This window comes from Cryptomeria japonica, chromosome 9 (genome assembly GCF_030272615.1).
Source record: "Cryptomeria japonica chromosome 9, Sugi_1.0, whole genome shotgun sequence".
NCBI classification, from domain to species: domain Eukaryota; kingdom Viridiplantae; phylum Streptophyta; class Pinopsida; order Cupressales; family Cupressaceae; genus Cryptomeria; species Cryptomeria japonica.
In genome coordinates this window covers 663,763,769-663,781,549 of record NC_081413.1, presented here as the reverse complement: position 1 = coordinate 663,781,549, position 17,781 = coordinate 663,763,769, and the positions used below count along the sequence as shown (strand labels likewise).

The following is a 17,781-nucleotide window of genomic DNA, read 5'->3' as shown; positions in this document are numbered from 1 at the left end:
CGTCAATGATTTTAAAGTGCCAAGGTATTCCCAAACCTTTTGGAGTTGTTTTCTCGCTCCTAAGGTATTGTTTAAATTGATTTCACACTTTATCCTGATAATTTCCTAGCGTTTCGCTCATTGTTTTTGGAAAATTTGCCTAAGTCCAGTCTAATTTTGAAGTTTCTATGCAATTTTGAGTGGTTAAATTGTCAAATTCCAAAGGGAAATCCATATTCCAAGGGTTAGATGGTCAAATTCCATGCTAGAGGTGCTTTTCCCCTCATATTCCAGACTACCCACCCTTTTCCCCCACTCAAAATCCACACTACACATGGGTTTCCCCTTAAATCCATACTAGCTATGATTTTCCACCACTGTTTATCCATGCCTGGAAGTGCCAAAATTTGGCTAAGTGTCGGGATTTTTCCGGACTGCCACCAATTTTCCACCAGGACTGCGGACTATAGTGCAGACAATGTTAAGAATGATTCCATGCTTGGGTCGATTTTCCACCAAGATGTTTTGTGACAAGTTAATGCGGAGTTTTTTGCACTCTCAGTCCATACCCGTCAATTTTCCACTAAGAGTAATTTGATGAGTTTAGGGTCCGTATTTTCATCCAGACTGAGGTCGATTTTCCACCAGGGAGTTTTTTTTGCAAATGAAATGAATTTGGAGTGTGGATTCCTTGTCCAGATTGCCATCGATTTTCCCTTGGCCTGTTTTATGTGCATTGTGATGAAATTTTGCATGGATTTTTCTCCAAGCTAAGATCGATTTTCCCTTGTGGAGATTATTTTGACATTTTATATGATTTTTAATGGGATTTCTTAATCCCAACTAAAGTCAATTTTCCCCTGGAGGCTCAATTTTGACTTAAAATTAAAATATTTAATAAGTGAGCCCCATATTATTTTTAAATGATGATTAATGATTATTTAAAATTTTAAAAGCAAAATTAAATAACTTGCAATAAGCATTTAATGATTTTACCCTTCTATAAGCAAGTTGGTTTTTACCAAACAAGTATATAAGCAAGTGTTTTATCCCACATTGCTTGTGTGGTGAAAGTGAGAGGCAAAAGCAAGAATAAAAGAGGAATCTCCAACAATATTTTACTATTAAATCTGTCAGGTGTCTCCATGAAAGGCGATTTTTCTCTCTTATTGGCGAATTTTGGCAAAGTGCTTAAGTGAAGTGTTGGATTGAGGATTTCTTTCCTCCTCCATTTTTTCCAGCTTGCTATTCCATCCCATTGCTGCCATTGAAGACCATTTCCAGATTTTTCCAAGTTTGGCATTTTTTCCAAGTTTGGCGATTTTTGGTGAAAGATGGCGATTTTTGGTGTTTGGTGACTTGGGCGATTTTATCCTCCATTGCTACTTGTTGTTCCAGGCCTCCATTGTTGCAAATCTAAGCTACATTGAAGACATTTTCATAATTTCAAAAATGGCGCTATAGCTAGGAAAGTTCGATTTTTATTTTGCAAATGTTGGGAGCTTACTTTGGTGAATTCCACGCATGTTTGATGCCACCTTTGCCTCCCTACTTGCTGTCATTTGCTTCAGATTTGTGTTTGCTTTAGATTTGGACCTCCATTGTTGGTTGTACATTCAATTTTCAGACTTAGCTTTTATTGCCCAGCCAGCTGCAAGTTTAGCGATTTACATTTGGAGAGTATTTGGAGGCATTTTGGAACTAGTTTTAGACCATTAAAAGGTTGTCTTAAGGTCTGCAACTTTGTTAATGGCTACTTGTCCTCAGAAATTTATCTTTTACCAACCATAACCATGTTTCCAAAATTAATTATTTTCATCATCAAGACTGATTTTTATCAAGTTTATGCATATTTTTTAAGGATTGCAACATGTTTTTTGAAGTTAATTTATTAGTTGCAGGTTGTCCTCAGATTTGTTGACCTCTATTGTTGACTGCAGAAGGTGTCTTCAGACATACCTTGTGTGAAAACATAACCTTTCACACCTTTCCTTAGTCATCGTTGATCCGGTATACTCCTTTGCATTTTAGTTTGCATAATTTCTAAGCATAAGGAGGTATTAATGAATTTTATAGAGGGTTTTCATGCCCTAGCATTGTCACACTTTGAATCTAATTGTCAAAATCTACCAAGAGTATAGATTGTTTTCTTGACTTAATGCTCTAATTAGCTAAAATCTTTAGAAAGTCAAGAATTTTATCAAGAGCATTATTTATTTTCCTAAGTCTAACTTCAAGTTTCGTACAAGTACGATATTGAAGTCCGGATTTTAGGAAAGAAAAGAACTACTGAAGATGTTGGAGACTGGATTCTATCCAGAGCTCAAGATTTCATCCAGATGGAAGGAGATCAAAGATACAAACATGCATTTCCTAGACTTAGACCAGATGCGACAGCAGATGTTCGGAGTCAGAAATCAGGTTCATTCCCCAGCATATGCGAACATTATGAAGAGTGGTATTTTTCATGCCGCTGGATTTCCACAGTCCATACAGTGCAGTGAGCTTATCCTGGAGTGTGCACGATGTTATGATCCGCTCACGTGAATGATCAAGACTCCTAAGGGCGTTGTTATTGCCTACCTTGATGAGGATGTTATTGCTAAGGTGTTCGAAATTCCACACGAAACAGATATGAAGGATGTGACCAAGGATGAATATACAGAAAGATACACGAAGAAGATGGGTGTATGCAAGAATATGATAAACAGAGAGTGGGTGATTGAACCTAGGTCTCATCATTCCAAGGCTCCCAAGACACTTGTGCATAGACTTTAAAGAGGAGTATAGCGACTTGATATTCCTACTCAACAGAGTGATGGGGATGTCGCAGGGAGCAATATTTGATGGATGGATGTTCTATTTCATCCAAGATTGTCTTAGAGGAACATTAGTAAATTGGTCTAAGAGTATATGTGACAATCTGGACTTTCAGTTGAGGAATGTAGAGCGGTCCAAGTCATTCGCCATCACTTCTTACCTGGTATACCTACTTGCACAGTTTGTTTCATACAAAGGATTGATATGCAAAGGTGAAGTTGGGAATGGGCAAGGACAATTCAGGAGTCATGAATGCTACCCCCAATTGAGCATGTATAGAATTCAAGACTATAAGAGAGTGAATGATGCATTCATTATGTACACCACGTGGATGCTACAAGGCGGAATCCACAAAAGATTGTCCAAGGAGGCAACAGAGTTAATAGAAAAATATGGATCGTGGTATATTCAGTTTCCCACTTTCACGTACCTTAGGATTCATGGGTTTCAATCTGAACCCTACAAACTTCCTAGGTATCCGACCGATAGAATGATCTTGTTGGAAGTGGTGAGACAGCTTCTAGAGTTTGATGTCATTCAAAGAGAGAAGCATTGGATAGGCATGGCATTCCCTATTTCAGTTGGGAAGCCGTTAGAGGTTTGCCAGTCTACCATAGCCACCAGCACTGCGAGTGAGGAGCTTGCATTCTATCGAGTTGCTACATTTAAGAAAAAAGAAAGATTTGATCCAGATAAGAAAGTTGGAAGGATCAAGGGAGAGAAGTTCATTCACAAAGTTGACATAGAAGATTATTGGGCCAACCTGATCGACGAGCAAGCAGTGAAGAGAAGAATGTGGTCCAGAATATCAGTGGATTTCATGAGGAAGTGTGGACTTTTCCTCATTCCTGATCAAGTGTTAGATAACAGAGATCATACGCATCCACAGTATGAGAGTGAAATGAAGAAGGCAATCCTATTGCCTAATTGGTCAAAGTCAGAAGAGATTGACCTGAATGTATTGAAAGGTCTTGAGTTTCTCCCGTGCATGGGTAGATATACAAATGAATAAGTTAGTTGATATGGGTGTTCCCTTCACTTATGAAAGGATGAAGTCGGAAGAGTCTACTTCTGAGGATGATCAGAGGACTACCAGTGATGTTTGGATTCATGCAGATGAAGAGAGTCAAGCTCCCAAAAGAAGGAAGAACACGCCAAGAGAAGTCAAGGCCAGAGGGAAGAAGATTGAGGAGGTGAAGAAGAAACAGAAAACCATCATTCCTCCACCTATCATTCCTTCACCACCTCTCAGTGTCTCATCAATCAAAGTGATCGAAGTAACAGAGCAGAACAAGGAGACTCAGCAATGTTCCAACACAGTGATACTACCAGGGAATATTCAAGAGTTACATGCCATAGCAACATCTGTACCTCCGAATGAGAATGATGATCAGCCAAGATCCCCTACTGTTCTTTTGGAAGTTAGTTTGGGAAATGAGGTATACGATTGGACCAGGAATAATCCTGATGATGATGATGATGTTATCTCGACATTGAGAGGACTTGATCGAGAAATGTGTCTCGATGATGGTATGGAGATGGCCGCTATTCCTGAATGGCTGATGAGAAGTATGGAAAAAAATAAACAAATTATAGAGGTACAGCCTATTGATGACATTGATGACTACCTAGCTAGGAGTGGTGAGGAGAAAGAACCCAAGAGAGCAGAGATTTTGTTGCACATAGCTAGAAATGAGACAGGAATGCGGATTGCGCAGATTGTTGTTCCTATTGCAGGTGTGACAGTGGACATTGCTACTCCTATGGATTTCCAAATCACTTTAGTTGCCCTTGGTCGTACATCCAAAAAGCAAGAATTTCAAGAGGTTGGTGAAAACCTCAAGGCAATCAATGCAAGGTTAGACAGAGAGATTGCGGAGAAAGAAAGGTACAGAGAAGAGAATATCAGACTCAGAGAATATATTGCAGGGATAAGGCGTGAAAATTCCACCCTTATTTCCCCTATTGCAGTTGACCATGGAATGCATTCACACTATGAGGAAGCGAGAGATACACTCTTGGAGGTGGAAAAGTGGATTGAGAATACAAGAAAGAAGGCAAATGATTTCCTTACTCAGTTTGTCCATGCATATGATAGGACAACAGGGCTCGCATTTAGAATCCAATATTTGGAGGGAGTTTGGGAAGAATTCCGGCCTATTCAAGAGAAGCATATTCCATGCCTCCAAGCCTTGAAGAAGATTCTTGATTCCACCTTGGTCCGTGAGAACATTGTGCACAGTGGAGATAGATACGATTTTCATGACTGGTATTGTTCATTGGCCGTGAAAAAATCAACCTATGAGAACGCCCAGTCGCGTTGTATGGAGATGGAGGGATTGATTCAGGACATTCAGATGAAGATCCTTGCCTCGATCAAGGAATTATTGGGTGTTGATGTTAGTGATGCAAGTGGTTTACACTTAGCCAAATTAAGAGACAAGATGAAATTTATGTATATTTGTCAGTTGGACTCTTTGAAGAAGACTCAGATGGACGACTTGGTCTCTTTGTTGATTCATGTTCATAGTTTGCAGAAGCTCATGCCAAAATGGGAGAACACTTTGGATGTTTGCTCGGATTCACCGGACGTGATTGATTTACAACAGGATACCTTGCCTAGCATTTCCATGGAGGAGTTAGATTCAGTATTGGCTAGATTCTTGAGGTATGCTAGGAGAGAGAGAGATGCAGAGAGGAATCTTCTAGAAGATTCCCTATTTGATGACTATGTATCTTTTTATCAGGCCATATCTAGGTGGCACCATTTTTTATGTAAACCCTAATTAGGGCAATTATAGGGTTTTGTTGGCATGATCTCGGTCGTTGATCTTGGATCAATCTTGGGCATCCATTTTGTAAGAGACTATATATGCATCCTTGTCTCTCATTTGTAAGAGAGTTTTTGTAGAATTGTTGGTATATGATGCAGCTATTTGAATCATAATCATTGTTCAATTGTTGGTGATTTTGCTCTTCAAATGTTGTCTTTGCATTCATGGTTCTCAATTCATCCAAGTTAGATTAGAATTTATTTTTATGTGTGTTAGATTGAGTGAAAGATTTGTTGGATATATTTGTGTGGAATCCTTAATCCATACCACTAGCCTCTTGTCGGTGGTAAGTGCGCTTTGTGTGGTCAACTGGAAATTTGAGTAAGCTTAACTTCAACTATTACGCGTCCCTTGACAAGCATCAACTTGGATGGTGTCAACGTTTGATGGTAATAGCCTGAAAATCCTTAAGTATACCTTAAACAATTGCATTAAGCTTGTGTCAATAACTATTTGTGGGACCTTGCCTAGTTTGATTCCACTAGATTTGTTCATCATTTCCTACATTTCTAGGCTTAGAATAGATTTCCTGAACCCTATTCCTTTTCCCCCTTTTTTAGTAAGAAGTAAATCCAGAGTCGTATTGATAAATCTTAAGTTGTCAACACACCTATTCCGCATCATTCATGATAATCCAAACATTTGCATAGGTCCCCAAGTGAACACAGCAATTCACATCGACCATTGAGTTACCCACTCGTCAAGACCTGACATGTAGAAACCTTGGAATCATTTTAGTTGATCTCATTCTTAGCATCTGAGGTGATTTTGTTCAAGAGAGGGTAAATTATCTTGGTAATTTATTCTATAATGTTATGTGCCTAAAACACACATCAACATGTGTGTGGCAAAGTCATTGTCTTTATGCATGAGCTCCCATTTTGCTATTTTTTGATAGGATAAATTTTTGGTAATGTCAATTGGTCAAGAAGCCCCATAAAATAGAGTTGGGAAGTTCATTTCTTTTGAGTGCGTATCTTGGAAAATACCAAGAGGTTTGCAACCTTTAGATGGTGCAATTTCAATTATAGTTGTGTCTAGGTCTTTGATTGCATGTGCCTCATTAAACCAATGTATTAGTGATTCAGTTATGGGTTCTTCGTCATGTTCAGACATGTCATCATGCATATATGTTTTTGTTTCAGTGTTTATGTGCATGTGTCCTTTTTGGCTTACAAGTAGAGCTTCCCAATCCATTTATTGAAATATTATCTTTTGTATATAGTGGTGTTTTGGATAAAATTGTTAAAGCATTCATTACGTATCCAGGCCTAACATTGCCTTGTACATATGCATTTTCATATTGTAGCTTTTGTTTCAATTTGACTGCAATTGTTCTACCTTCATCTATTTGTCTGGGCAATGCTTGTTGAGCCTTATCAAAATCCACAAGAACATTGATTATTTTGCCATTTAAGCCATATTGTGCTCTTTTATATCCTAGTTGTCTGATTTGTGCAAAAGCAATACGCAAAGAAACAAGTGTTTCTTCTAGAGATGTCAAAGAATGGACAACATTTATTCGTGTATTGTGCCTTATGTTTAATGGGACAGCGAAATGAGGGATTTTGCCATTTGAGGTAGCTTTTATACATTGTTTGCAAATGGGTTCTCCTATTGTAATTCTTTTCTTGTTGGTTGCAATAGGGAGCAAAGAAAAGGCATTAACAAATGCATCATCTGCTTTGCATATGTTTTTATGAAAATGCAACATCTCACAAAGAGCACATGATTGAGTGGGTGTGTTGTTGATGCTTTGCAAGTATATGTTAACAAATTTTTGGATTGCATTATTCTATGTGCGTGCATGTCTATGCTTCATTGCTTGATGACTAGGTCTTGTCTTTCGGAATAGAAAATGTTTACCTAGGGTAGATTTGACATTTGAAACAGTTGGAGCTTTTAGTTTTGTTGTGGCTGGAAATGCATTAGCCTGGAAACATGTGGTTGCATGATTTGCAGAGTTTGTTGTTCCAGTTGCTTGTTCGTTGGTTGTCTTTTTGTTGCCTACATTTTTCACGTATTACTGCTTTTAGACATCGCAATGAGCGAGGTATTTCCAAATTTGTGCTATGAAAAGCTATGATTCTTTCAACTTGTGTGCTTGTTGCAAAGGAAGTAATTGTATTCTTTGTTCCAACATTCTGTGAACAAGTTCAGTAAGATTCATTACAAAATTTTGGTTCAAGTGTGCATACATTTGGTGACAATTTTGTGTTTCCTTTAAGCGTAGGAGGTGATGCAAATGCAGGTGCACTTGTCATAACTTGTACCAAAATAGGTTGTTTTCTATGCATATCACTTGTTAACTGTTGTTTTGCTTGAAGTGGTTCATAATGACAATGACCTGAGCTATGTTCAAAGCAAAACAAGTTAATGCTTTTTTGGGGTTCAATACAATTGCAATATACCTTGGCTTTGGGTTGTGGAACTACTTGCCATATGTATATAGTTACAAAGAACGTGTGTGAAAGCCATAATAAGCTAAATTCAGAACCTTCAAGACTGCTTTCCATATATGGTACTGCAATCTTAGAAATTAGTGATTGCAATTGTAGAAGACAATTGTTGTCTGCTATAGTAGGTTGGCCAAACATATGGAAACATGTCAAGGCAAATTTGTTTTGTACTTTCAATGCATTCGCTAAAGATTGAGCCATAAATAATCGTAACGCAATTACATCAAATCGTTCATCAACAAGGAAAGCCACAACAACGAACATGCTTTCCCCACATGCAATAGCAAATGTAGGAAATCAACAAAGTCCAAGTGTGTCAAACGCATGAGTAGTTGTGCTCCAAACATAGTCCAAATCGCAATTTGTAATTGGCAATTGAAGTTGCACGTTTTGGATACAATTGTTTGTGCTTATCCTCGAAAAGATAGGCTCATAGTGCCCAATAGTTGGATTTGTATCATGGAAAAGTATTGATATTGTAGGACGACATCCATCTTTATTTAAATGCAAATACAATTTCTTGCGTGTCAGAGACCAAATGCATATGGGCATGTTTAGCCAGTGTGCTAACCATTGCACGCAAAATATATCACCCCAAAGTCCAACTTCACCGTTGGCATTGGCATTGATCTCTGTTGCTGAAAGCCTCATTCTTCGCAAATGTATCTATGTCATGTATGTTATGCAAATCATACAACATTGTTGGGTGTAATTCATGCTCGAGAGAGCTCACAGCTATTGTACAACCATTGTGAAGGCAATGCAAGAAATGGTCCACAAGGCCATTGCAAAGTTCAGTACGTGTATATTGACAATGAAGCAAAACATGTACCGTATCAAATAAGCAATCACCTACTTTGTAGTTGAATGATTCAATTCGAAAGCATTGTGCATTGTTTAGAGCTTCATCAATAGATATGTTATGTGGTTGATCATGTGTTTTGTATATTTCTACTACAATTGGGTTATGTGAAACATTTTGTGTCTTTGGAAGCATGTTTGTAAGCATATTGCAAAATTAGTTGACTAGTCTAGAAATCTTGTAGTGGAAGTGATTTAAGCATGTACTAACTTACAAAATGAGAAATGAAAATAGAGAAGAAAGCAAATTGGAACTGAATCCAATTAGCACTAAAATGCCACACGCAATGGAAACCCTGCAAGCAAAAAGCATCACTGCATTGTCAATAGCTAAGCTCATCATACCGTACATTGCAAAAGTCATGGGATTGGTATGTTTCTACTATATGTGAGTTTTCTGACACATTGTGTCTTTGGAAGAGTGCAAGTAAGCCTATGCTGAATTAATTAATAATGGAAAAGATAGCGAATACGAACTTTATTTAATTAGCACTAACATAGAAATGACAAGGGTGTATTGTAAATGCATGTGACTCTTTTCAGATGTCTTAAACGGAGAAATCTCATAAATTTAACTATTCATTACTCACCTTGAGTATCAAGCATGCAAAAGCTGGGAAAATGCCACACGCAATGGGCACCCTGAAAAGCAAAAGCAAAATTGCATTGTCAATGCCTAAGCTCATCATACTCTACAACACAAAAGTTTTTCTACTAGTAATAATTACAAGTTGCATATTAGTAACTGTTTAGCTAAAAACCAAGTGATCTGAAAGCCATAGCTTAGACACTACACAACCCATACAAGATTCAAGAATGGTGCTCAATTAAGCCTGTTCCAAAAACTGTTATGTCAAATGAAATTTCTTGGGCAGCTCAAGTACATGGCATATTGGACTGAATCTGACAACTACTTACATCAGTCTGGTCTATATATCTACATTCTGAATAGCACATATCACCTCCACCGCAGTTTTTATGAACAGGCTGCCTTATATTATTAACATTGGCAAAAGTTGTGGAGTTTGGCCTTACACCTCCCAGTTGCACTTGATTGTTCTGTTTTCTTGATTATTGTTCTGGTTTTATTTTTGTTTGTTCAGTTTCCTTGATTATTCATTCTCTGTTTTATTTCTGTTTTAAATAACTAAACAATACATAAAAAGTATTACAAAGTATTACAGCCCATGCCATCAAAATTAGCTCACCTCAAGACAATCGAAACACTGATGGAATTGAGTTGGGCAACTCTAAATTTTTTAGAGTAACTGACAGCATTATTAGTGCAGGTTTATCTTTCATCTGTCAGATACAAATTGTCCTAATAATGAAGGTTGTAGCGTATTTCATTGTCTGACAAAGTTTAATGAGCAGGAGATAACTACATCGTCTTTAGCGATGGGTGTGCACAGATGTAAGGAATTTCACATGCGGTCTAGGCCTTGGTATAAGGTAGTTTTCGGTGCTTGTGAATTATTTTTTAGGGGAGTATTTTCTTAATTTGATTTATTAAATATGTAATAATTTTTGGGTGTTGATTTATATTGATTCATATTCTATACCTAATAGCTCAGAAAATTCATTTTTGTAGTTTATTTTCTTATGTAAATGTTTAGTCTATTAAAACAGAATAGCAGAGTAATAAACACTAGAACAGGGCATTAAAGAAGAATAAATAGTTAAAAATAAATTAATTATTTATTACATATAATCCAATCCATAATACCGCTACGATTTGTGGAATGAATAGTCATATGTTTATACTTTAATTTTTTTTAGATTCTAAAATCTAATTGTTTCATTTCAAAATATAGAATTTTATTTTCACTCAATAAATTAATTATTTATTACATATAATCCAATCCATAATGCTGCTACGGTTTGTGGATAGATGATATGAAACAAAGTCAAAACTTTATTTTTAAGAGTTGCGCTCATCAAAATAGAAACTCCTTTATAATTGAGTTTGTAAAGCTAAGAGACAAAACTATTTTAAACCTCTTATGTTATATTCTTTTCTAGTGATAGTGTCTGCATAAGATTAAGAAGGGTATATTCAGCCGTCAAGTATACATAGTTACTATTAGTCTTACTACGTAAAATTGAGGTGATTTTCTCTTGCTATGTGGAATTTCTCCCAACTCACTCAAATCGTTCATCAGTAATTACTTGTGCATGATCCTTATTGAAAACTTGTACAATAAGTTGGTTGTAACTGTGCCCTTATTTAACTAGAAAACTATTTTCCTTGAAAAATAACAAATCTAAATGATGTTATTAATCTATAGATATGTCATTCAGCTATTAATGAAGTAGGATGTAATTAGTTTAATGAACCCTAAAATGGAATGTATGTCCAGAACATTCAATCAGAACGCTATAATATCCATGTATTTAATAGAGACATAAGCAGTTTACCTAGTTGACCAAGGAAAGACTAATAATATGGAACTCCCAAGTTATTTAATCCATACATTCTTACAACAGTCATTTCCAGAGCTGCTATCTCTTTAAGAAAAAAAAAAAAGGCATAATAGTTTGCCTCTATTTTGGTAAGTTTGGAGGGTGTTAGGTTCAAATTTTTTGGTGTGAATCCAATACAGGCACTTGGGAGTGTATTGCATTCAAGTTTGGAGGCTTCTTGTGTTATATCCATTGCTTCTGCTTATAATAGCGGGACATTTGTCCATATTCAGACCTGCAACAGTCAGCTTTTGAAAAATGAAGGTCATAAACTTAAGATACACCAAAAACAACATTATAATTAATTTTCTAATACATTACTAAACTTACTTCTGTGTGTTTTCCAAGCTATCCAGTTATTGCTGATATGCATTAGCATCTTTTCTAATTGTATCACTAACTCTAATTAATAGCTAGGAAAACCATGCATATTTAATCAAACTATTAAAAAAAATATTATAAGCAATTTTAGCAATGCATTATAAAATGGCCAATAAATTCTTAAATGCCTGGCTATGAGACCTTTATTGCTTTCAATTCTAAGCATAGGTATCCTATTCAAAAAAGTATTGGAAAACCTACATAAATGTGCTCAAACAATTAAAATTGCAATTACAAGAAGACTAAAAAAATTATAAACTTTGCCAAAAGCTCCCCCCTATGTATTGATTATAGACTCAAATATATGTTTAAAGGATATTTTTAGGATACTTGAGAATATATGTGGAAACATGTGATGCCTGCTTTTGAAAAAGTCAGTTTGTATGATATTGAAGCACAAGATGAACAAACAAATGGGGGTTGCCTTGGTAGAGATCTGCAATCAAATTATTTTAAGTACTTGCAAATGTGGTCAACCATCTGTGCATAGAACTTAAAGCCCTACAAGTTCTTCTACAGTGTTTTATTACAAAATATTTTGCTAGTATAATTGGGATGGTTTTAGGACTGGACTAGCTTGGTTTAACGAATCAAGCTAGGAGTGACATATGTTTGAGTATGTTTAATATAGTATTATTACTAATGACTTTTGGGCCAGCTAGCAACTTCCCTGATGTGAATATCTCTTATTTCTGTAGTGGCAATATTGTAAGTGTTGAGGTAGTAGATGGCGGGTTGTTGTGCTCGAGTGGAGTTTGTTTGGAATCCATGGGGATAAAAATGATGATTGTTACATTGTTAATGTTGTAGTATACGTAGGCTATTAAATATTGGTTTACACCATGTGACATGTACATGGCCTTCACTTCCTGACTTCGCATTCATGTTTTCGTATAGCTATTCTGCAATTAGTTTCTACTTGGGAAACAGTGCCAGTGTTTTTAACTTATGGTCTAATTTATTTCTTGGATTGGCCCTTGGTATTTTTGCTAGGGGTTTTCAATTTTTTTTTTTTAAATTGAAAAAAATAGTCTACACGTGCCTAGCCTTTGGTTCCACATTTTGCATCTTGAACAGTTGAACAGTCCACGTGCCTAGCCTTTGGTTCCACATTTTGCATATCAAATAGTCCACGTGCCATGGCTATGTTTCCACATTTTGCAATCTTTGCTAGACATACTCACTTCAGCTATTTTATACCTCTGTAACTTCACCTAAGCTGTTATTATGACAGTCTCTATATTCAAGAACATGTTTTAAGGTCGAGGAAAGAGCAATACGATCTTTAGATTTTGAGATATAGCCATCGACATATCTATATATTTTTTGTTCTGAAACTTCTTTCCAGAATTTCATCCATGATCACACAAAGAAATCTTGTTCAGTAAATTAGTCTGAGTGTAGTAACCTCTAGATAATGCAGCAGACATTACTCAGCAAAACCTATCATTATGTAAATTCTACCCTCCTACATTTTGTCCCCCTCTGAAAAAATTCAAAAAAAAACAGAGAACCTAAAATCTACCATGTAGAATCAGCCGTAAGAGATTCACAGTTTTTGTTTTCGTTTCCATTAAATGGAAACCCTAAAAAAAAAAAAAAAGAGAGAAAAATGTAGGATAGATGGCTTCAACAATATTTCTTGATGCTACCAGTCAAAGTGTTTAGAACACGCCAAAGGAGATTGTAGAGGGATTGAGGTGAGTTGCTTGTCATGGTTTCACCTGGAGTTTTTTTAATATATTTGTACTTAGCGGATCATTTTTCGTTGTGTTTTATTTCTTTCTCAGTCTTTCTTTGAATGTTTGCTCAATATTTAGACCATGCCAAGATTTTGACACGTTACTGAATTGTTGGAAGTAAATCAATTCAGTGATATAAAAAGTTTAACTAGAGCATTTCTATTGAAATTAAATCCCTCATTTTTAAAAGCCATTATATAGCCACAGAAAAGCCAAATGCTAATAACGTTAGACCTCTATCATCAGAATATGTATGTTGTCTATTGATTATTAGGTTATTCCTCATTTCATGATCCATGTTTGCTACATCTGCATTTGGGACTCCTAGTTTTGTAGCTGATCTAACTGTTGGCTCTGTATGTGGTCTCAACTCTGCACTGGTTCTTGCTAACTCCAATCATCTCTTCTCCTTGCAAATATTCTATAGATGTCATGGTAATTGCATTTGCCTGGTCTTCAACCTCAGCTGTTACAAGTTGTGAGGCATCTTGGTTGTCAGTCATAGGACTAAGTTCAGGTGCAGCCTTCTTCAACATATATTCATGAATCTATAATGAATGAAAATAGTTAGGCCATTAGACTAAAGAACTGGAAGGTGTGTTACAATATAAGCAAAATCATAAACATGAATTCCCAGAAAATGTTACTAAGTCCAAACCTAAAATTCAAAAACTGCATTAAAACAAACCTCATTAGTTTCTGACGGTCTGAATTTCCAAACTTTGATGGATGAACTCGGGACTTAATGGCAAGAGCACTCCTTTCTTCCTTACTGTAATCAAGCGACCCAATAGCTCCCTTATGTTTTCTTGGCAAGAATTCAATAATAGCCACCAATGTAGATCAAACTGCAATAATTTTATAACATTATGAGCAGATCCATAGCAAAACATCAAACATGGCATAAACACTTCAACCAGGGACTACATTGTTCAAAAATTAATAGTTACGAATCATTATACCATGTCAAGCATCTTTCTTTTTAGTTTCTTCAAAGCAAAAGCATTGAACAGTGATGTAACAGACTAGATTAAAAAGAAATATCTCCATAAGGTAAAGATAAATATTGGAGAATTCATTTGATTCATAAAATCATAGAATTGCTTCAAAATGGTCACAAACTAGATTATATCATACTACTGCGAAAAGTATTTTAATGTAAGGCTTATTGAAAATACTAGAAACAAGGCTTATTGAAAATACTAGAAACAAAGAGTATTGCATCTTCACCCAAACTAATTAAAACCTTGATAACCCTCACATTACCTTGGATATTCTAGTACAACCACATTTATTACTTTGTCTGCCATCGTAAAACAAACATTGAAATTAAATTTGATTTATGACTCTCGAGACTCTTGCAAATTGGAAGTCTATTTCATTTCACCACATTCTCTTGTTATATTTATTCTTTATCGTCAATTTTTAAGGTGCTTATGAACTTGTTATGAACTTGTTATTGTACATTTTATTCTTTGCAAAATTTTAATAACATCTTCCTTCCCCTTCAATGTAAATGATTGATTTAACTTCATGTTAGGAAGCCCATTACATGCAAGTATTACATTTACTTTAATAAAGCTATTTCATTTTATTGACAGGGACAAATAAGAAATAATCAAAAGCTACATTACTGGGTAGTGTCAAGAAGGATCCCATAACTGTACTGATACAGTTCTAGTACTGGTACTAGTGCAGATACCTACTCACTTTTGATATTACTATCCTGGGTAATTTTTCGGATCTCCTTCCATCAATTTGTTGACTCGTTGTTTGGTGTGTAGCTCCTAAGCTTGAGCTTGTGATAGTACTAGAACCTTGAACGGACACTAAGCTACTCAAAAATTCAATCAACAAGCCTTTCCTATTGATCTCTGCTATTTTTTTGCATTAGGCAGTTGCTTTTTTTTTCAGCTTCATAATAGTTTCAGCTTGAACTGGACTGAATTTGTCTGGGCCAGAAACCTTTGTGTGCAATATAGATTAATTTACCTAGATTCATTACTTACTTTGTAAATAAAATTTATTTATTGAATATCTCATCTTGCACTTGTTTACAGTCTTATGTCTTATGCATTAATTTAGGCAGCAAAGCCACTCATTAAGTGCACCAACTCTTATTAGATTTCAAGTGACCCATTTAAGTACACATCCCTAATTTGTTAGCTCTATTTCCTATTTTACAGCATAAAACTTAGAGATGTCAAAGCCAATTTACAATTGTGCATTTCATGCTTAGGAAGAAATAGCTAATCATTTAGACATTTTTCTATCCCAATTCTTTATGCTTTGATCGATTTCAACATCCTCTTCCAAATCTCCCGTTTTGCACAGACAGAAAGTGCACTGAAAAAGGTTGTGCAGCATCTGGCAATTGCATAAAAGTTTCTAAACTCTTTTCAGCAAATCTAATTAGACCAGCAAATCTAATTTGTGTCTAACCTGCAATCATTGCATTCCTTCACACAACACTTGATGATATTCTACTCTTTCAAGATACTCATGTCCTCTATCAATAGAACAAGACAATTAACTGATAGCTTTAGTAAACCCTTCTACAAACATAGTCCTTCCATTCTTTAGCAGGAACTTCTTATACATTAAAGTGCACTGAAAAAGGTTGTGCAGCATCTGGCAATTGCATAAAAGTTTCTAAACTCTTTTCAGCAAATCTAATTTGTGTCTAACCTGCAATCATTGCATTCCTTCACACAACACTTGATGATATTCTACTCTTTCAAGATACTCATGTCCTCTATCAATAGAACAAGACAATTAACTGATAGCTTTAGTAAACCCTTCTACAAACATAGTCCTTCCATTCTTTAGCAGGAACTTCTTATACATGGTTTTAATGCAATTTTAAAATAGTTTTCAATGGTGGAAAGTAGAAAGTGATTAAGGTTACCTTTGCTGGCTATTTTAGCCCTACATCTATCCAAGAATGAGTAGAGGTGCTTTTGTGCCCTAGCCTCATGAATTCAATGAAGCAGGATGCCATGATAGCCAATATTAATGCAAAGATTTAAATCTTAGAGGTCAATTTTTCATGCCATTTTGAGCAATCTATTATTAAATTTCATAGGGTGTTTATCAATGCACAATGTAAACAATACATTACTCTGCTGCTTCATCTGCTACCACAGATATGTAAAAAAATAAATAAAAATAAAGATGAACTCTACAAAGAATTACCTGGAAGAGGGAATTTGATCTCATTTGGTTGCTATTTTTTGATCCTTCGTTTTGCCTCTTCACCTCTTCATCTTTTACCAGCCAGAATGTGAAAAAAAAAAAAACAAATAATAGATAAAAATCATGAACAGATGGACCAGGAAGTTTTCAGAGTTAAATATTGTTCATAAACGTGATTAACGCATCTTGGCGGAACAAATCAAAACAATAAATGATCTATGATAGTAAATAAATTATGTATTAGCTTACAAATTTTGAATTCGAACATGTATGTCCATATTTGATGCCGATTCGTTGAACGAAGCTATAAGAGGTATTTAATTCTAGGGTTTGAACCTTAAGTCACAGGTTCGAATCTCGATATGGCTGAAGAATTCAGAGAAGAGAAAACCGAGGATTTACTTTCAACACTTACTACTCCGCTGGATCGGCCTGTGAGAGAAAAGAATCTTGTAAAAACCTTTGATCTTTCCACCATTAGGGATAGCCCCAGAGAATTCATCATCACACGAGAGGTGATGAAATGCTGGCAATCATTCAGAATCTTCTTTATGGAAGGCGCGGAAAGGCTTATCATTTTAAGAGGAATGTTTTGCAGGTTTCAGGTTTGTTTGGGGTGAAGAAAAGGAAAATAAACTCAAGGGAAAATTGAAATTGAAGGATAAGCTCCAGGAGATGAAGAAAGATGATTTGTGGTCTGTGATGTAATTGAACTATACAAACTCTTACCAGAAAAATGCGAAGGGTTATAATGTGAACTTCACATGCTTTCACTGCTCCATTTTCATTACCGTTGTAGGTAGGTTAGTTTAGAACATTCTTTCTTAGTTTTGAACATTCTCTCTATGCTACGTATTTTAGTACATATTTAAACAAATTAGTAGCTTTAAGGTATTAATATTTTTGATTACTTTGTGCGTAATTTAATTATTATATTAAGATTTTTATATAATAGTAAATAATATTAATATTTTTAGATGTGTAATGAATTTGTTATAATAATTTAATTTTTGTATGTATATTTGTACAATTCATTAAAAAAATTCA

At 35.5% G+C, this 17,781-nt stretch overlaps 1 long non-coding RNA gene across 2 annotated transcripts; it reads right to left on the bottom strand.

Moving 5' to 3' along the window:
- Positions 1-9,228: 9,228 nt before the first annotated feature.
- LOC131858096 (uncharacterized) lies at positions 9,229-17,120 on the bottom strand. 2 transcript variants are annotated; one of them, XR_009358892.1, is made up of 5 exons: positions 16,984-17,120; positions 16,735-16,805; positions 14,228-14,387; positions 9,544-9,595; positions 9,229-9,249 (listed from the first exon to the last, which is right to left on the bottom strand). It is a non-coding gene; the product is annotated as an uncharacterized LOC131858096 (long non-coding RNA). The 2 variants fall into 2 exon arrangements; XR_009358893.1 differs by lacking the exon at positions 9,229-9,249 and having other exon boundaries at positions 9,543-9,595.
- Between the last annotated feature and the right edge of the window lie 661 nt (positions 17,121-17,781).